Raw genomic sequence first — 21,462 nt, 5'->3', positions numbered from 1 at the left:
CCTTCTCCATAAGCCTCAAAGCAACATCTGAAGAACAGGGACAGTTAGGCATCTGGAGATACCTCAACCCAGACAGGAGGGACTACTCATTCTTCTCGCGTATGCACAGATCATATTTGAGATTTGACATACTTTTCATCTCCAAAGACCTGCTGGGTAGAGTTCGAGACACAAGGATGAAAGGCGGCACAATCTCAGTTGATGGACTGTTTACGCCATGAGGGAGCGACTTAGAAGTATCAGCCACACCTTACCAGGAAGCCCTTGTAATAAGAAGAACTTACCCGAAGTATAAAGGAATACTTCACAAATAATGATTTAACCCATGCGTCTTTCAAACCATAATCGTGATTCTTTTAACCCTTTCGATGCTGATGACGAGCTCAGCTCGTCATCACCCACGGGTGTCGTGTGCTGATGACGAGCTGAGTTCGTCATGGGAACAGCAAAATGGCAAAATCCAGCACAGGAGGGGGAAAACGCCTAGCAGCCAAGGTGTTAAAGCAGCCTTCAGAGGGAAGACCATCTCCTTGATGACTAGACTACACGGGGAAGCATGCCCATGTGAACACTAGCTTGTACAAAACTTGGAGAAAGTGGAATAAGAACACAAATGCAAACCGAACACAAAGTTAAGGAATAGGAAATTACATGCCTTCAGTGGCAGCCTAGGATTCTAATGAATAACAAACAGAAAGGAAATTGCTGAGACTGAAGCATATGTTTTGTGAAAATGGCAAAAAGCTTATAACTTCTCAGCTAATAAATTGAGAGCCCAAAGCATGAGAGAATGTATAGCATAGTTATAGTCCACAGAATGGGTAGAGAAAAGAAAGCGAGATCTGTTTCTTGCTTTTTATAGCTCCCTATTCTCGTCGGGACAAGAGATGAAAGAATATAGAATGTATTTGAGTCAAGTCCACTTGCCAGTTCTCTCTCCAGAATGGAGAGAGAACAAATAAACCCATCTCAGTGCATGGCATTTTGCAGTTCTTCAATTCACTGGGGCCCAACAAAGCCCGAGGCCCGGTCAAGCTCATGATAGATTTTGCGCTTCACCTCTTATATGCCGTTGCTGACAAATTCAACTCCTTCAAAGAGAAAACAGGCATTAGGGAGTCAGAGTTTGTTATGATTCTCAAAGCAGGCAAACAAGCTGACAGGGTAAATCATAGTGGCCAGAAGTCATTCTTAATACTGATACCAAGATGTTCACTGAAATTCTGACTGAACGACTATATAAGGGTCTTACATTGCTGGTATAGCCAGACCAAATGTGCTTCGTTAAAAGGACAGCATGGAACTAACAATGTCAGAGAGGTGGCTCATGTGGTGGAGAAATGCAAACAGAGGCTGGTCCCAGCACTCCTGACCTCTTTAGACGCAGAGAAAGTGTTTGTAGGGGTGAAATAGTTTTCCTCAAAGAAGCATTGGACAGAGTAGGTTTGAGCCCAGTCTTGAAAACATATTATAAGCAAACTATGCACAACTGTAGACTAGAATTAAAATGAATGGCATGAGTTCTGAAAAATGTAAATTGTAGAGGGTTTCCCTAAGCAACTCTTATAAGATTCCACCCAACAGGCAACCCCTTACAAGGGTTGTTTTTCAATAATGCATTTAGTGCATTTAATTTTATGTATCTTCTCAGTTATGAATATATATATCAATTTTTTACTGTTTATTATACATTACTTATATCATACAGAAGATAAAATGCTCCTATAAGGTGACGGGGCAGTGAGAGTGATCAATAGTGAAATAAGTGCATACATACTATGTAAAAAAAATATATACATGTGGCTGATAGCGATAATAGAGTGTTTGAAGTCAATACTCGTCAAGCGAGTATTGATATCCACCATCAAATTCTTAAAAACTCAGTCTACATATGTGGATTCGTATACGTTTCCACTCTTGGACATAAGTTATTGAAAGCATGGTCATCTTCAGAACATAAAAAATATACAGGAAGCACCAAAAATAGTGGCAGAAGATTCCACAGACCTAAAGAAATTGAAATTCTAGTAGGTGAAAATACCAGAAGGGTATTTATCTGGAAACATCGTTAACATCGCAGTCAGTACACCGCGATGCTGGTACATCGCAGTCGTTACAACGACTCCGTTCTTACCACGCTATGCCATTACAACGCAAGTCTTTACATCGACTTGCGCTAGATGGCGTGCTAACATTACAAATAGTGTAGTTCACTATCCCAACACCTTCCCTACTGTTAAGTGGACTGGAGTTGGAGTAGTAAATTACACTTTTCTAATGTTAGCACGCCATCTAGCGCAAGTCGATGTAAAGACGTGCGTGGTAATGGCATAGCGTTGTAACGACTGCGATGTAACGGCACACGTTGTACTGCTTTGCGTGGTAACGTCATACATTTGTATTTATCACAATATATAGTTGAAAAACAGGTGGAATGCTGGATGTCAAAATCATCCAAAAATAAGGTCCTCCTTTAAATGCATTTTGTACATTTGCCACACCAAACCAGCCTTGAATTATCCTCACCACTCCCAAGGAGATGCTAGGATCATGTTTGAATTATTCTCCATAATTCTACAAACCATACTGGGAAAAAGGTCAGAAGAGCCTCGAAAAGCTGACATCCCTTTACATGCTTATCAGGATCCCATTCTCCAAAACTACATATCTCGTTCTCCAAAGAGTATTCATGCGGATCAAATACAGAACCAGAACCATGAGAGTGAATGATCCTAGCCTGTGAAATGCTCTACCTACATGCTTTGCAGGAAGGCCTGAAAACTCAAAACTTACATCATTCTCTTATCTGAGATTGCCTTATCTAGGAGCTGCAATTAAAACTATCGATTGGACTCTTGATGCTCTGTCTTGAGTCTCTTCTGCTTCTCCTAGCTTTCGGAAGTAAAGGAATAGCGACACGTAGACCTCTGCAAACTCTAGCAACAGATATGTGTATGAGGTAGCTGAGACTATCGACTTAGTAGAGTCCACAGTGCTCTGGGTCCGTCATCCATATATGGACAAATAGCTTGATCCTAAAGAATATGACATCCCTTTCAAAAAGACTACTAGGGGCATAGTGGATGTCATTGCTGTGTTTTATTGGTTGTAATGCATTGGATTTTCAACAAATTTGGAGCCAGCTTTTTGCCAAAAACGTGTACGGTAGTGAATTTGCATTTGACCTAGTGTTGCTAATGGTGACGTCATTGGAATTCCCTGCTTCGCCTGCTTTAATCAGAGGTTAATCATTTTGGCTAAGCAAAAAAACGATTGATTATTTTCTGTTTTTCAGTTAAGCACTATCTGTTAGCTGGCTTTGTGCTTCTGCCTTTTACATAGTAAAACGCCTTTTTATAGGATTAACTTTGCTCTCCATAGATAGATAGATAGATAGATAGATAGATATTTTAATGAAACATACCTGTTGATGGATGGATGGATGGATGGATGGATAGATAGATAGATAGATAGATAGATAGATAGATAGATAGATAGATAGATAGATAGATAGATAGATAGATAGATAGATAGATAGATAGATAGATAAACAGATAGCTACCTGTCTTAATGATAGATAGATAGATAGATAGATAGATAGATAGATAGATAGATGTCTTAATGATAGTTAGATACCTGTCTTAGTGATAGATAGACCTCTTAACGATAGCTAGATAGTCTTAACGAGATAGATGGATCGATAGATCGATTGATGTCTTAACGAGAGATTGATAAATGTCTTAACGAAAGATAGAGAGATGTCTTAAATAGATGTTTTAACGAGAGAAAGATGTCTTCGCGATAAATAAATTAAATAGCTGTCTTAACGATAGATAGACAGACAGACAGACAGACAGACTGCTTCTGTTATAAAACTTGTGTCATTAGATTCAAGTTTAAGAGCGTGCAGGTCTAGCAGCTGAAAGCGACAGTTTCTGATTCTATTTCTAAAGTGACGCTGTTAATTCTGTAACTAATTGGATATTTTTTCACAGAGGCTAAATCCTGTGAACCACCCACTCGTCTTAATGATATTAAAATACCTTTGTGCTGCTCCAGTTTCTTTTTTCCAAGAATTTCTAGTTATTTCACGAGAACTACAGCAACAGTTCCAGGAGGTGCCTTGAATGCTAGACAGTGAACTTGAAAACAAAAAATGGGCCTTATGCGCTGGATGCAGGCATCTTCTGAAAAGTTTATTTTCGATGATTTGTGTGGCAGCGCCATGGCTCCTGCAGTCTTGTCTTATACAGTGCTTCATAGTTGGAGATTTATTAATTTAAAAAATAAAACAAGAGAGTATCCTATACTTACAACAGCTTTGAGAAACATGGCAATTTCATTTTGCATGTCTCCTTGGCAGAAAGTCAATGGACGCGTTAATGTTTTTCTGACACCTTCGATTATAAAGGAAGTCTAAACATCCCTACAACATCAACATAGGAAAGTATGCCTTAACATGGTCTAAAGTTTCTGCTTTTTTAACATTTTCCCATGAACTATTAGATTTCGACTACAAAACAGCCAGAAAGCTTTCCAGCAGAGAATAATTGTGCCTTCGAATGGAAACAACACATCATAAAGAGAAAATGATTTTTTTTTATTGTCAAGGAAACGGAAGACTTGGTTCACGACGAGGTTTTGGCCCCTGGTGTGTATTGGGCACCCGCAGTCCAAAACAAAGCACAAAATGTCCCAGCCCAAGTCATCAAGAACACTATGCAAAGGGTTTATGCATTGCCTGGAGTCAGGGACGGGCCAGCTGGAAAGCACATAGACGAGCTTATGCCTATGCCAGGTCCAGGAAGGCTCAACTGTATGCACACCTCCCATGCTCGGACCTGGAGCCGAAGAATGCACCAGGCTGTGGTCCACCGCCGGCTGGTGAACTGCAAAAGCCTGATCCTAAGTGTCTGCTCTGATCTCTATCTAGTGTGTGGATTTCCTCTGGGGAGATAGAGGGAGGAACCGGAAGGAGGGTAGTCACAGGGACAGCTATGGTGAAAAACTGCAGGGGCAAGTAGTGGAATTTGTGGAATAGTTTCCACATATTTTGACTAAAATGGAGAGGTTCTGAAGGAATACTTATCAAAGATTCCATGGGGAGCCAGCCAACCTTCATCCTCCCCAGGAAGACTTTGAAAACTTTTTGCCAAACAGGTAATTTTTCAGCAAGGTTTCCCGACAAACTGGCAGAAGGGGTACCTGGTATTAGAGCCAGTTCTAAGAACATGGTTATGCAATTTCTTTTGCGATTTATTTCTGAAAATGTATGCCACCTCTATTTTTACTGTTACATTCTGCTTACTTTCATTTTAACACCCTTACTCTTCCAAGACGATTTCCATCATATACTTATGACTAAACATCTATTTAGAAGAGGCAGGATGCAACCTTCCATACCATAATAACAGAACTGGACAAATATTACAGGTTCACTCAGTTGTTATTGCTCAATTTACAGAGACCTTACAGGATTATAAAGCTAATAGGTGTCACCAATCACATAACAGCACTGGTGCTAGCATAACAAACTGTGTCAATTAGGTGATAAATTAACTATGGAAGAGTTAAAAAATCAGCCAAATCACAAAACACATTCTCTAGTAGCACAGTCAGGTACAGATAGTTAAGAAACTACATTGGTAGTTACTTTTGACTTAACAGGTTACCAATATCTTCAGTAGACATGATCTATGTATTTATGTACTACTTGACATGTGTTTACAATATCATACTACGTAATGGGCATCCCATACTTTCCTATCAATCATATTGGATGTGATTGTCATAAAATTAAAAGTCTTTTTAATTTGCTAAGCACTTGCGTAGTGTATTTATTATTATGTAACGTCTGTTCATTACTGAGTATCATTTTCTTTTTTGGGAAAGAATAGTGATTTGCAGTGGTCAACACGTGCATCACATGTGCTTCACCAGTTAAGTTTTATTTAACGACATCTGAAAATGTGTTCTAATTAATTACTCCACCTCATTTGCCTTCACAAAGCCCAACATTACATGCTAAAAGGCGAAACGTGTCAGTGAAATTGGAGGAATTATCATTTATAGATTGCAGTGGGCTGTAGATGTTCAATATTATAATGAAAATATTGAGCAGACTATTTCTTCTGCTGCTGGCTAAGAAATTTTTTATTCTATATGAACATATTGCTATCCAATACAGTAGTGGTTTTATGTACTTAGTATACCTCTCTCTCATGTTTCTTTAACTGGGTTCCACGGCCAGCACAGTATTGGCCACCTTTTGAACTGAAGCAACTCTTCCTGCATAAGTTAATTGACAAGTAATCAGTGAAACAGCCCTCTACTATTTTGCCCACTTGCATGTTTACTCAATGGACTGACAGAATTGTCTCAAGAATGTCTACAATATATCAAGGATGAACCTCATGTATGCCAGGTATAGTCAAAATTGGGACCGCAATGCCATAAAATGTTGAGGAAGAGCAGCTATTTTGCAAGGGATAGCCATGATCGTGTTAAGGATGCCCACAGTATATGAAGGATGGGCCATTTTTCTTGTCAGAAATAGCTAAAATGTTTCAGGAATGCTCACAATGTGTCAACAATGTGCCACTATCATGCCAGGGATAACCAATTAGCCATAGTATGCCAACTCTTCAGCTCTCCGTGATCACCAATTAGCTACCAGTCCCACACTAGCTTCCCTCTGGCAACAGAACGCAAGCGGCAGGCATACTGCCCCATGCAGAAACTCACACAACCACACTTTTTCAAATGAGTACTTCCACGTGCAGACACGCTTACTCATGTATGCTAACTCACAAATGCACATTCACCTGTCTCAGCACTTACCCACTCCTGACTTTCCTTTCGGCAGTGGTGCTTGGCTTTGCAGTGGTTCCTATGCTATGCCCGAGCTTCACGTCGTAGATCTAGGCGGCAGCCAAGCAGAGGACTTATGGTCCGTGGCCTCTCCAAGTGTGAGGCAATGGAGAGCTGACAAAGGGGCTCTAGCTCATGTAGCATGCCGGGACCTCAAGGACAAGCAGAGATTTTGGGGGACAGGGATTGGGTGACAGATGACAGGAGAAGGCAGACAGCACATTGGGAGGCAAACATGCAGGAAGTAATGATTGCTTTCTGCTCTGTCCTACCCAGATCCTGCCGCCTCCTCTCCTTGGCTGCCCTTTAAATGCTCCACCAAATAGAAGAGAAGGCAGGAACATCTGACTGGGCAGCCCATAAGACTGGTCAAAAGGAAATAGACCTTTTGTCAGTGTCTGTATGAGAGCTAGAGCAAGACTTGGCTATATGTGAGCCTGATTGGCAAAACACCCCCCCCCCCCCATATGTGTTTGTGCGCGACGTGTGTGTAAACTCCTGCCAGGTTCGGTTGTGGGAGAGCTGCAGACCTACCTACCAGGATACTCCTAGCTCCCCAATGTCTGCTCCAAATGCCCCATGCGGGCAAACTATGCTTTCAATATCCACATTAGACTCTTCGTTCATTGTCAAGTGGCTCGGCAATGTGAGCATAACGTTTGTATATATTTAATAGCGTGTCCCTATACAAACTATTTGTGGAGGGTTAAACTGGCAATGTAATAGAAAGGGGACGTCCACTTGGTCAGAGGTGCTTAAACTTCCTGTTTCACTACTTGTCTAAAGGTCACGTTTGTTTGCTCTTGCCTTTGTTTCATTACTTTATCATTACTTGTTTACATTCTTTACCTTATTTCACCTATTGCAAAGAATGACTCATTTGCAGAGGAAATGCATGTATGTTTCGAATATTTTTATTTTTGGCACTTAAAAAACGTAAATTTCACATTTGAAATTCTAATATTTACATACCCAGATTCATAAACATTTTACACATAACGTAGTTAAGATGTATAACATATGTGAATAAAGTTGCTACAAGCTTGAATTTTGTGGTACAAGTAGCAATAATTTATTCGAGGAACGTCCAGAACAGACTTTGCCGTGGTACACACTATAAAACTCAAAAATATAGCAAGAAACGTAGTTTTAGGTTGTAGTATTTTCGGAGGCTTTCACATAGATTTACTCTGAAAGATCTTTTGGTTCGGCTCTGGCACCAGTAGACAGGCCTTCTAAATGTTTCAGCTTAGTAAACAATGAATAGCCCATTGATAAAATATATGAATGCTCTAGGGTTATGACTTGAGGGCCAAACCATCACAGAAGTATATTGCCTCACTTACTTTTTGCAGGCAGTACTAGATAGCTGCTTGTTGATTGTTGCTGGATGGGCATGGGCAACCCTCATCATCCTTAAAGTTCTCTGTTTCGACGGTAAGCGGAGTAAAGAAAGAACCTACCCTTTTTCATTATCCATAATTGATCATTTTCAAAAGAGTGTTTTCTGTATCGTTTCTTCTTCTCCGATTTTTGTTTTTCTCTGAACAGGTGCCCGCTGTCTGTGGAGTAGTCATCTCTGGAGATCATGACGTCTTACAATGCAGTAGATTTAATAGTGAAGTATCAACATAAAGCACAGGCTTAGAACAGAACTGTCCCATTATACATTGCCAGCCAGCTTTTTGTTGTCTGTTATCGAGACCTATTGTGTACAGTATCACTAACTAGAGGGGACTTTGGGTTCAGCCCATTGCTTATTATTGTCAAACTAATTTACTGGCTTCTTATTCCGTTGTTTTCCTTTTTCTTAAATTTGTCCCTCCCATAAAGCATATTTTCTTTACCATTCTTTCGATTGAATAACTTGTTTCCTTCCATGGCTTAGACCAGGGAACTAAATTTTTAGGTCTCGCCTGGCGAAAGCAGCGCATGTGCTGCTATCGCCATGGAGAGGACCTTTTGGAATCGATTCAGCCAAAGCTGAATGCATGTGCGCCAGATGGACAAAGATGGCTGCTCTGGCCATCCACAAAGTTAAACCTGCACGTGAAGGACAAAAAAATGCATGCTTTTCCTCCCTTCCCCCGTCGGCCCTAGGTACCGAAAGGCTGGCTCCTGATTGGCAAAATGCTATTATTGGGCGCGCTCGCCGCGAGCGGAGAGGGGAGGCCCTGGCGCTTCCTGTCACAAGGCCGTCTGATGCAGGCTGGCCCACTGGGAGGTCATTTCCAGTCTGAATGTGCGTGCTGCTTGCTGCACGGCGCATCCTGGTCTTCCTGACACGTGTGCCTTTCCCTCGCAGTGGAGGCCGAGGCAGACAGAACTTCGGTGAGTTACTGCCAAAGTCTGCGCGTCGACTGACGCTTTGCATTGTGTTTTGTGTGTATCCGAAAACACTTGATGTTGGACACCGTGCAGTTCCATGTTGCGGTATCGACTAGTGTAGTGTGTTACGGCGATTTGTGTGGGTACCAATGCAGTCATTTCACAGCCTGTCTTTAAAACCACATACAGCTGTGAGTGAACAAACATTCTATTTTTATAGCTGTCAGTCTTTTCAGTGATCCCGTGGCAGGCTGGCAGCGGAAGGTCTGGGAACAGGGGTGCGTGCACCCAACTTCTCCAAAACAGACAGACCCCTGTTGTCACAAGCATGCACCACATGTGCCTTGCGCTGGCACACGACATTGTTCATCGCTTCTATGCCAGTGTCTACTTGAGTTAAACATGCCAGCCAAAGTTTGCTAGAGACATGTGTTATGGGTTAAATTGAGTTTGTCTTATGCACGCTTTCGAAAACCTTTGACACAAAATGATTTTGACATGAGCAGCAAATAAAAATACTTTAAAAGTAAATGGTTTTCAGGTCCTGCCAGTCTGCAAAGAGTGTGACATTGTGGTATCGAGATGGGCCAGTTAGTGTGTAGCTTTGTTCCTCTGTATCACATGATGCCCACTTTATTAAACTAATACTTTATTTTCATGTAATGCCTGAATTGTGGCAACTTGACACTTAACAACTACAGGGAACGATCTAAATGGGACCAGGCAGTGCACGCGTGTTGTCTTGGGACAGTAGAGAAACACACACTCCAATACCTTTGAAACAAAGTACACAGAACAAAATGAAATAGCCGAAAAGGGAAGCGAGTCACATGTACACACATATCTATACACTAGTACGTACTTAAAGTGTACATAACACCACCACTCCGAAGGGGGCCAAGTACGCAATTCATCTTTCTTAACATTTGCTTATGTGTATCCTGAGACAATAGCAGTTGCTGGTTTTCGGCCACTTGGGATTGGTGCTCCCAGTTCACTAAAGCAAAACTGAAACACATCAGTAGTATGACGGCCACCATTATGCAACCAGAAGAGAACAGAAATGATATTTTATTCCTTTTAATTTTCTGCGCTGGTGGATCGTATCAAAGTAAAACACACATTTGAGGAAAGGCATCGGGTAGAATGCAATACAGTTGTTGATCAGCATGGATGGATGAAATTTAATTTGCCTGCCGCCTTTCTTCTGGATACTTTTCTGCACAAGTGGTCACCATAGTAGTTTGACACAAAAAAATTACCAGATAAAACATTATTTGCCTGGATGTCTTATACTCTGGCTCATCATGTGACCAGATGCGCAGGCCTTCAGAAGCCAGTACTAATAATGACTCCTTTTTAGTCCACACTCGATCACAGTTTGATGACACTGTAAATGAAAGGTCTTGCATGTTACCTAACTCAGTGGTGCTTCAATTCTGGTCTTTTGTATGTTAACTGGGCGGCCTTGTCGGGGATGAAACTTGTGCCCTGCATGCTGCAGACAAGTTGGCATCATAGCACTTAATTCTTTATCTTCAGTTATAGGCTGATATCATGGCTGCCAAACATCGATGTTCACAGGCAGAGGAGGGTTAGTATTTGACGATTATATTTCTGGCGGTGGGTCTAAACTCTACATAGGGGTCTTCACAATGGCCCTGAACCCTTGTATGTTTTTCACTTCCGGACAACTCCCTAATAAACATACTTTTTTCGTTCAAAGGAGGCCTTGGCCTACCTTCTTTTAAGGTCTACTGAGTGATTACAATATACACTATTGTATTCCATGTGTATAGCATGCTTTAGAAAGGTAAATTGCTGGTAACGTTTTTTCACGAAATGTCTGAATACCTAGGGTCAGATGTAGACCCTATTTTGCATGCGCAAACGTGTTTGCGACCCATTTGTGCATGCAAAATTGAGTAGGGCCATGTCCAATTCCTATTTAGTGAGTCACAATGTATTTGCGACTCGCTAAATAGGAATTGCGACTCACTATTAGGAAGGGGCGTTTCAAGGGCATCTTTTGCTAATAACGACTCTCTACCCCATGTATGAATGTTTTGCGACCCCGATTGCATTTGCAAAACACTCGCAATTTACCGCCCTTTTCAAGAGGGTTGTAATGCACTCACAAATGGGAAGGGATACCCAGGGGACCCCTTCCCATTTGCAAATGCAGGGAAAAATATTTTTTAGGGGCAAGCAGTGGTCCCAGTTACCACTACCACTGATGTATGCAGGTACTTTGACCCTGCTTTACCTAGTCCCACGGGCTTTCAATGTTTTTAAAATAACGCTTTTATTTTATGGTGTGCCTTTCAGACTGACTGTCTTCTGCTCACAACTTACCTGTTTTTAGGCGCCTCCTGTTTGCCGCGCACCCCGTTCCACCGCGGTCCATACCGTTTGTGTGGAGGGTGAAAGCGGCTCCATTGCTCATTCGGCCGGCTGGTGAAGGGGTGGAGGCAGGGGGGTTGGCACTCTAGTGTGCTAAACCTGCCTCCCCATATAAACAACATGCCCTGTCCCCCGCGCAGTGGGCACGCCGCTGGTTTGCCGAAGGCAAGCCCGTCTGCACCTGTCCGCACCAAGAACACGCCAGGGGCCAGGGATGCTGCCTCTCCTCCACCAGTCTCCTGCCCTAAGCTTAGGTATTCGAGGGGGGGCACTTTTAGATCTGGGGAGTAGGAATCTGCTGTGCTGTGACCATATCTTAAACATTGAAAGGCTGTTCAGAAAGGGGCCCTCTGATTGTATAAAGTGTGGCTTGCGCTGTATGGGCGGAGAAGTGAACAGCCACTCTAATAGACCAGCTAGAGTAATCCCTACGGGAAGGAGGAAGACGTTACAGGGCTTTCATATCAATGTTAGGTCCTTGATTAAAAACAATGTGGCTTTTAAAGAATTTTGTTCTTCAGCACTCTCCTGATTGAGTATTTTTAACTGAGACCTGGGCAAATGAGTTTTCCGGTCCTGAGCTCGTAGAAGCCATTCCAGCAGGATTTTGCCTTTTTAGACTGGATGCACGGCGAGGGACGGCGAGGGGGCCTAGGTATCCTGGTCAGGGATACCTTCACCTGTAGATCAGAACCGCTCACTTCGATGCTCGATTCCTACCAGGCTTTAAATTTTTTGATAAATTCTACCCCTACGGAAAGCTTTTCAGAGGTCCTCTGCTATAGACCCCCGGGCTCTAGGGCCAGGTTTAGATAGGACCTGTGTAATAGACTAGAATCCTATTGTCTTGGGGATTTTAATTTTAATTTAGAAAACAAAGCGAATCATGACACTCAAACATTTATGGAATGCATGAACGCCTGCAGCTTTTCACAATAGATTGAATCCTCCACACATATGGCGCACCACACCCAGGACGGAATCTTTTCCAACTGATCGTCGGGTTGTGGTGGGTGTGCCCCTTCCATTAGCGTGGTCTGATCATTTTGCTATTCCTTTTCAACGAAGGGGTACAATATCAGGAATCCCTAACGCTGCTAATGGGAAGGCGATCGATAAGCGAAATTTGAACCTGGTCACTAATCAAGAGGTTGCCAGTGCTTTGGCTGATTTTCAGCACCTGGAACATCTAAGTGCTGACTCAGCTGCTGATAACTTTTCTAAGAAGATTTTAGCAGTGATGGACACTCTTGCCCTCATAAAATCCCACTACTCGGCCAGAAAGAAGCCCTCTGCACCCTTGTTCTTCGACCGTTTGCATAAGATGAGACAAGAGTGCAGAAGGAAGGAAAGACCCCGGTGGAGGGATCTGACTCCCCGGGACACAAGCAATCCCTGAAGGCTTATAGAGCAGCTATCATTGAAGAAAAGGGAAGCTACTACTCAAAAATATTTGAGAGCCTGACGTCACCCAAGTAGCTTTTTAACATCTTCAACTCCCTCGTTGCGCCCAAGGTCTCGGGTGCGGTGGAGCCATCTCAGGCGCTCTGTGATAGGCTGGCCTCCTTTTTCTGCTCCAAGATATCTGACATTCATGTTCAGTTGGGGATCCTAAATGCTAATCAGGTACCCGGTGGCCTACCGATAATCTATCCCTGTGTTAGCCCAAGAAATATGGCATTGGCAAGTCTCTCTGCCTTTCCAAAGCTACTCCGGAAACAGTTGAGAATCTACTTGATGGATTCAAGTCGGGGTCGCCCCTGGATCCTTGTCCTCTTAAAGTCCTGAAAACAGCTAAGGTGGCTCTGATCCCGCATTTCACCACGGTCCTGAACCTAGCCATCTCACAGGGCCAGTATCCCCTAAGTTGGAAAGCGGCAGTGGTTAGGCCTCTTTTAAAAAAGCCCTCGCTAGACCCGTCAAACTTGAAACATTTCCGTCCCATCTCCCTTCTGCCGGTCCCAGCGAAAATCTTAGAAGTCCATCTGAACTCTCATTTGAGTGCCTATCTGAGGGAACATCAGATTTTGGATAGCTCGCACCATGGATTTAGAAGGCTCCATAGCACGGAGACTGCCCTCACTGCAGTTTTGGGTAATATACGAGGGCAGGTGGATGCAGGTCATACCTCTCTCTTGATCTTACTTGACCTCACCGCAGCCTTCGATACCCTGTCTTCCCAGGGACTGGTGGAGCGCTTCAGGGAGATAGGGGTCGGGGGCTTGGCTTTGGATCTTCTGACTTCCTTCCTGGAAGAGCGGTCCCAAATAGTCAAATTGGGAAGTTTCTACTCGGAGTCTACTCCCCTTGTCTGCGGCTTGCCTCAGGGCTCCTCCCTAAGCCCCACTTTATTTAATAAACATGTGGCCCCGCTAGCAGGGGTGCTTGTCATTCGGGTTGGAAGTTCTGTCTTATTCGGGTGACACTCAAGTTATGGTGTCAATCACACAAAACGCTAGGGACTCTGCGCAGAACTTTAAGAACTGCATGTTAGCAGTCTCGTTGTGGATGGTACAAAACTATCTCAAATTGAACGGCGAGAAGACGGAAGTCCTAGTCTTTGGAGACAGACCTAACATCTGGTCCAGGGAGTGGTGGCCTGACGCCCCTGGCACCTGTCCAACTCCGGTTTCCCATGGGAAGAATCTGGAAGTGTTGGTGGATGTCTCCCTATTGCAGGTTTCTAGGACAGTTGCCGCTTGAAATCTCTCATTTCCTTTCATTTGAAGCACTCAAAAAAGTGGTGGTTGCATTAATATTGTCCAGATTGGACTATTGCAACGCCCTTTATTTAAGCATCAACAAAGGCCAGTTGCTTCGACTGCAGCTGGTGCTAAACTCCGCTGCCAGGCTGGTGATGGACATTCCCAAACACCACTCGGTCTCGTCCTCCCTTAGGTCGTTGCACTGGCTCCTGGTGGACCGTAGAATTGTGTTTAAAACCCTCTGCCTCACTCATAACGCATGCCTTCCAGAAACCTGAGGTCAGCAAAAAAGAATCTCCTTGTCGTTCCTAGGGTGAAAAAGATGAGATGCGGTGGGAGGGCCTTTTTATTTGCAGCCGCGGATGTTTGAAATTCTCTCTCGGACTTTCTCTCGGGTCAACGAGTACACTCAATCTTTCGTAAAGCCCTTAAAACATGGTTGTTCCCTGAAAGACAGGTTTGAGTAGGAATCGGTTCTGCCTGTATGTTGATCGGTGCTAGCGCCTTGATGCCCTTGGACTAAGTCCGTGCTCTAAAAGTCTTGCATTCATTCATTCATACCTGCCCTTAAAAATGAAAGTAAAACATTTAATTTTCTTTTTTTAAATACATCCCGTTTTTCTTGAAGGAAAATGGGCTTCATTAAAAAAACACAGCTTTATTTAAAAGCAGTTCCAGACATGGAGGTCTGCTGAGCCTAGCAGCCACCATCCCTGGGAGTGCCAGCCATTCCCAACGGGGTCACAAATTGCGGGTGCCTCATGAATATTCAAGAGACACGCAATTTGCGACCCCATTGGTAATCGCAAACAGTGTCTCAGACACTGTTGTACATGGCATTTTGCGACTCACAAATTGCGACTCGTGATCGAGCACAATTTGCGAGTCGAAAATTGTCATGGTCGAACATCTGGGCCTTAGTTGTTTAAACATAACACAACAAAAATAAACGATGCCATATATAAATACTGAAAATATTGTATTCAACATACACTTTCGAGATACCTTAAGATGTGTTTCCTTACCCCCAGTATTTTTTTGTTTTTTTTGTTGACAATGCTGTACAAAAAGGTATTGGCAAAACCAATAGCTTGGCACTCCCATTGTAAAGATAAGACGTATTAGCCTTGCCAATGCTTGTCATAAGATATACAAGTGGAGAGAACAGGACCCTGCTTTTGGAAGTTCAGGTACACCATTATGAAACTCACGTATGAGCCACCCTTGTTTTTTAAAAGTTAGAGAACGGATCACCTCTTCGAAGCATATTACATACTTTTTTCTTGTTCTTACTATGAACTCTTCAACACCTAATTATCATTGGCAGGCTTTTCCAGTCGCAATTATAAACTGAACATAACCTGTGCAAAAACGTAAATCCTGTCGACGTTACCATGTTTCTGCAGTAAACAGCGATGTGCCTTTATTTTAAACAGTTCTACCACATATGCTTCACCAATTCAGCCAGCATTACACATATTCATGATGTCAGCTTATCCTGTTTTCATCCTAATTATTTTTTATTCATTAGGAAAAAATAAGCCAAAGAAGGAGCTTTGATTTTCTTTAAACATTGATGCCTTTCAAAGTGAGTCAGATGTGCAAGCACGAATGTGTTTTTTCTCAATCGCCCAATGCTCATCCTTCTTACCTCGTATTTTGCCATTTCAATAGGTGCGTTGATACATCTTCTTGTGTTCAAATTTGATTTCAATCAAGTGTAAACATTTCAAAACATTGTTGTCCATATATAAGGTTGTGCTGTTTACTGATGACTACACACCTTTCGTGTGTTATTGGAAAATCCTTTTTGGATAACCATTTTTTTATGTGGTAAAACCATGGGTAGAGAACATCAGTAGAGTTAGAGACTGGAGGAAAGACGATTAAAAAAAGCAGTACCATTTTACTCATTCAGGAGGCGCGGCAGTAATTTTCTGATTAACATGGTGAGAGTGAGTTCTACTAGCAGATGCTTCAAAATCTTCTTGGGTATTTTTATGTTCCTGGATTTTGGAGCTTCCGTGTTGAATAATTGTCATTTCGAAATAAATGATAGTAAAGAACAAGCTGCAGAAGCAAACACACATACTCAATCCATGCAGGTAAAGGAAGTCACTTAATTTGTTGCTTCCGTGTCAACAAGGCACACATATAAGCCAACCACAGTAGTTCAAATAAAGCTGAGGTATGAAATCTTCTCAATGTAAGAAACACTAAATATCAACTGTTGGTGCTTAAAAATGAACTTTTATATTGTATAATTAGTCTTAGTACTAAGCAAGACTTACCTTTGCTTCAGAATAACTGAACTGATGTTAGCGAAAATGCTGTCAAGCCCTCCATGCCAACCAGGGTACCTCTAGCCAAATAATGGGTAAATACAGAAGTTCATAAACATACATTTTATTGGGTCTTTAGGTGACAGTGATCACCAGTATTATGTTGCTATTTCTTCCCTGGAGGTTGTGGTTTATTGAAGCAAAACAAGTAAGTCAAAAGTATTTTTTAAGCAAGAAAAGTACAAGAATGGGTATGAATCATTTCTCTTCAGAAATACAATATTACCATTTTTATCACATATTTAGAGGCCCATAAACGTTCTATTGTAGCTAAAGTTACTCTTACTGGTGATGTTTTGTAAGCTAGTTGAAGTGTAGGTCTAACATGAGGTAGTCTCATTAACCGGACTAGGGCAGTACGCAGCAAACCTGCCAGTATCCAGAGAGCGTCACAGACATGCTCACTCTCACATTTTTTCTTCAAAGTAGAGCAAAATATCCATATCTGAAAGAGCCTATTAGTTAAAGATTCCTTACCTTAGAATTACCCCCAGGCGTCAGACTGAATCCGGAGAATTTTTCTTCAGCAGTACTCCTGCGCGTCGGTTGACTCCGCATTCGTCGTTGGCATCGTGATCGCCTTATTGACGTCACTGTATCTACTAAAACGCCGCCCCTGCACGCTGACGTCCGTTTTTTCTTATTCAGTGCAGCCAGCGCAGTTCCGGAGAGAGTGGTACCCTCAAATCACCTTTTGAATAAAGTTTTTGTTGACTTTTGTCAACCTCTTTTCGAGTCGCTCGACTCCTGGTGCACGTAGGGCTGTTCTATTGACGTACCGGCTTCAAACCTTGTTACTCCTGTCACAAATTGATGTTGGTCACGGACACACACCTCGTGCGCCTCAGGTGCCTGGAGCTCTATCATGACTAGAAGTCGAGCTCCGACTGTCGGGCCATGGACCCAAAGACTTTGCGGGAGCGGTCTGGAGGCCTGGCAGTCAGCTCTGCGCTGCTCGAGATCTCGGTCGCGAGGGAGGTCGTGGGACCGTTCACGGAGTCACCACCATCATTCATCTTCAAAGTCTTCGTCTTTGGGTAAGTCGAAGCACAAGAAGAATGCGAAGAAGCACCGTCGTTCTTCGCTTTCTCCCAATCCGTCAGCCGATGCGCCGTGGGACACGGAAGGTCATCGTTCCCTGGCTCTGCCCGCGGAGCCTGCCAGGATGGCTCCGAACTTCCCTTCCTTCCCAGGGGCTGGAGCGTCCCCAGCCCAGCTTTGCGCATTTTACGTAGCCCGCCACTCCATCTTTGGGCCGCCCGACTCCGCCGGTGCACCTTCGGGCCCGGCAGGCTGGGGTTTCAATGCAGGCGGCTCCAGCCCGATGCCGCAGGGCCCTCTGGGATCCAGTCCTGGATCCGGATCGGCGCCTGTTGACCTCAAGACACTTCCCCAGTGCCGATTCCTCTGACGACGCCTCCGCTGCCGCTTGTGTCGTCGGCCGGCGTGGACCCCGGCCTCCCCCTCGACTTGAACACGAAGCCGGCCGCTACCTTTGTACCACTGCTGGCATTCCTTTTTACCCTGAGTGGCAGCCAAAGGAGGGTGAAGAGAACTGGGATGGGTCTGTGGACCATCTGGCAGACCAGCTAGAAGAACCGGACTGGAGAGAGGAGTTGGGTGATGCCAGTGGTCTGGATACTTTACCAGACCTTGGTATGGTTTTTCCCCCTAGCCTGGCCACTGAGGAGGGAGCCTCCTAAGCTGTGGTGTTGCCTAGGGCGGCTGAGGCCTTGGGCCTTGAGCTTACTGCGGTGGCTGTCAGTACTAACCTTCTGACTGAGGTTCTTCATCCGGCAGCAGCCTCTTCAAGCCCCTGCTGCCGTTCAGTGAGGCCCTCACTGAGATCCTCTGGGCACTTGGTCCAAGCCCAGCACAGGGGCTTCTGTGGATAGGATGATTGCCCAACAACACCGCCCAGACCCGGGTGACCCCATTTTCCTCTCCCAACACCCTACCTCTGAGAGCTTGGTTGTCCAAGCCTCAACATCCAGAGGCGCGTTCCCTACTGCTCCTCCAGCTTGGGTATCCAAGAAGCTGGACCATCTTGGGAAGAAGATGTTTTCTTCCGCCAGCTTAGGACCATGGTTGGTGAACACCACATGTCTCTTGAGCTGCTACACCCACTCTGTGTGGGACACGGTTGCACAAGTGCTGCCACAGTGCCTGAAGGAGGCCCGGACTGTACTCTTCCATGCAGTTGCAGAGGGTAGAAACACAACAAAGTTCGCCATTCGATGTTTGCTGGATACCGCTGACTCGCTAGTTAGAACTTTTTCTATGTCTGTAGCCTTAGCGACAAGGCGGACAATGCGTTTGAGCGCTTCAAGGCTCTCCGGCTACGGCCAAATCCTTGCGCCTCGCTGCCTTCTCCCGCCCCGTTCAGTCTGCCTTTTACCCCTTTCATATATTATTTACAACAAGGGGTGGTGAGGGACAGAGTCTCTGAATTAAGCAGAAAGCTCTCACCCAGTCAAGAGATCAGGGCTAGATCCAACACCGTTTTTTAGCTCACTGCACCATCCCAGTTTCAGAACCTGGCTGTATGCAAATTAGTCTGTTCCTGTCCCAGTGCATGATGGGAACAGGGCAAACCAAACTACAAAAGCCAATTCTTACACTGGGAAGGAACCAAGCTCCCGGGGACCGGTTTCTGGCATTACAGCCGTCTTCGGCCCGGTTTGCTTGAATCCTGATGGTGCAATGAGCAAGGGTCTCACATCTGAGAATACCCTTCATGGCTACCGAAGGGTTGACCCATTATGTGCCACCCAGGGCCACAGGCCGACGCAAGCTACTCAGCCTCTGAATGGCGGGCGACGTGGGACCCAGCGGTATGAGTCTGAAGGCCAGCGGGCAGGCGAGTCCACCAGTGCCCCCTCTGGATAAGTCTCCAAGCCTTTCTAGTCCGACCTTTCGGGGCCACCGGTTGCCAGTGGGTGGTAGGATTCGCCATCACCTCCCCCACTGGCACAACATCAAACTTTTATAAAAGTACTGTGGTGTATCACTGTGCAGGACTTTTTGTACAATACTGAGCAATTTGAATTTGTCTTTACACTTAATCTGCAGACATTGGTGTGAAATCTGTGCAAGCAAGATGAGGTTACTTTAGCAGTCATTAGAGAATTCCTCATATAGTCCAAGTGTTCCCTGAATACTTCATTAAAGTGGTTGATGTGTAGAAGGGTTCTACAGGGACTGGGTAATTTACCATTAAAATGTAGCAGTGCTAATGCATATTCTTAATCTTGTAGTTTATTTGTGGGATATACTGTGGCTTTTGGTTGATTAGCCCCAGGCTTTGGGCAGTGCTCAAGTATGTTTGGGTTTGGACATGTTGGGTGGAAAATCAAATGTGAGCACCAAAAGACTTGTTCCCTACTTTGAGGCATAGCCAGCTCTGACCCATCCCTTTGTGAAAGTAGTTGACATATTTCATGATAAACTTGTGCCTTCCCTGATTCTTGAGTATTGTAATATTGATTGGTAGAAGATGTGGTTCCCAATGTGCCATGTATTTATAGAATAGAAGATGTATGGAGAACACTTTTGTGGCTTCCTTCCTATAAGACATGAGCCATTAAATTGTTGTACCAATACTTTTGCAGAAGGTACCAGCAGAGTTCTGCCACTGATCACTGATATTTAGTAGTTCTTCCTACATGTTCATTAAGGTGGGTTTAGTTACTGGGGAAATTATTTATTGCAATGTTGGCAAGATCTTTGCATATTTTAGTGAATTGCAGTGCGAAGTAGAGAGCTTTAGGTTGTTTATGGTAGTGTTCAAAAACCGACCCTGGTGAGTCCAATGACCATTAAATCCCATTACGATGCTGCAGATAGGGATTTAGTAGCCCAAAGGAAAGCCCTTTTCAATTTGTAAGAAGTAATAATACTGGTAAAAATAATAAACAATAACATTTTATAGAGCCCTTAATGGCCATAAACGCCTACTTTTGCTATTTGCTATTTTTTTTAATACTGGGTAAACCTTGACCACTTTAATGGCACTTGCAGGCTGTCTGACTGCTGAAATGCACCTTACTGCATATATCAGTGGCTAACGTGTAACTTACTAAGCAATCCTTCCTACATCAGCCGGTAATCTGCCCATTGTCCAAGAGTAATTTATGACCATTCAGTAGATGTTTTCTTTAGTTCTTAATAAACATGGGAGAGGTGTGGCGCCGCGGCCAGGGCGACGGACGCTGGGGATCACGGTTCGATCTCTGGCGGCAGGGGTCTGCCCAGCACCATGCGACTCTGGGCAATACCTCACTTTATCTTCCCAATGGCCTCCAGCGCCGAGATACCCCTTCGGGGGTACTTCGTGTGCTATACAAGTACTGGATTAAAATTTTTATTTACATTTAAATGTTATCAGTTTTATGAGGAAACAACTGAATATTAGTCTTCACTGCTCTGAAGGTGACCCATTTGCAGCCATAGTTGTCAATACTGTATGCTGTACGTGGGATAGAGCATCTTCTTTGAATACCTTTCGAGCACATACTGCTTTGTTTCATCAGCCAGCATTCTTTAGAAAACTAGTTGATAAGGGATTTATTTGGATTGAATTTCCTTTTTCGGTCTCGCGTACCAGATAACTTTTAGCTATCTGTAAATGAAAGCCTCTTGTAGACCATACCAAACACTTGTCAGTGGATTTAGAGCCCACCATGGCTTACCATTGGCTGGCTTTATTGTCGCTCTCATTTGCTTCTTATTCAGTAGCTTGCCTTCCTCTTCTTCTGGCTCCCCTTCCTTTTGAATGACTTATTTGTGTTCTTCCACTGATCCCATTTAGGGAA

General features: G+C 43.8%; 1 protein-coding gene across 2 annotated transcripts in view; it reads left to right on the top strand.

Moving 5' to 3' along the window:
- Positions 1-21,462, top strand: part of DYM (dymeclin) — a 1,096,728-nt gene that overhangs the window by 950,262 nt on the left and 125,004 nt on the right. The gene's annotated exons all lie outside the window — the stretch shown is intronic.

Source organism: Lissotriton vulgaris, chromosome 3_1 (assembly GCF_964263255.1).
Source record: "Lissotriton vulgaris chromosome 3_1, aLisVul1.2, whole genome shotgun sequence".
Lineage (NCBI taxonomy): Eukaryota > Metazoa > Chordata > Amphibia > Caudata > Salamandridae > Lissotriton > Lissotriton vulgaris.
Note: the sequence above shows the minus strand (reverse complement) of the source record. Positions and strands in the feature narration are given on the sequence as shown.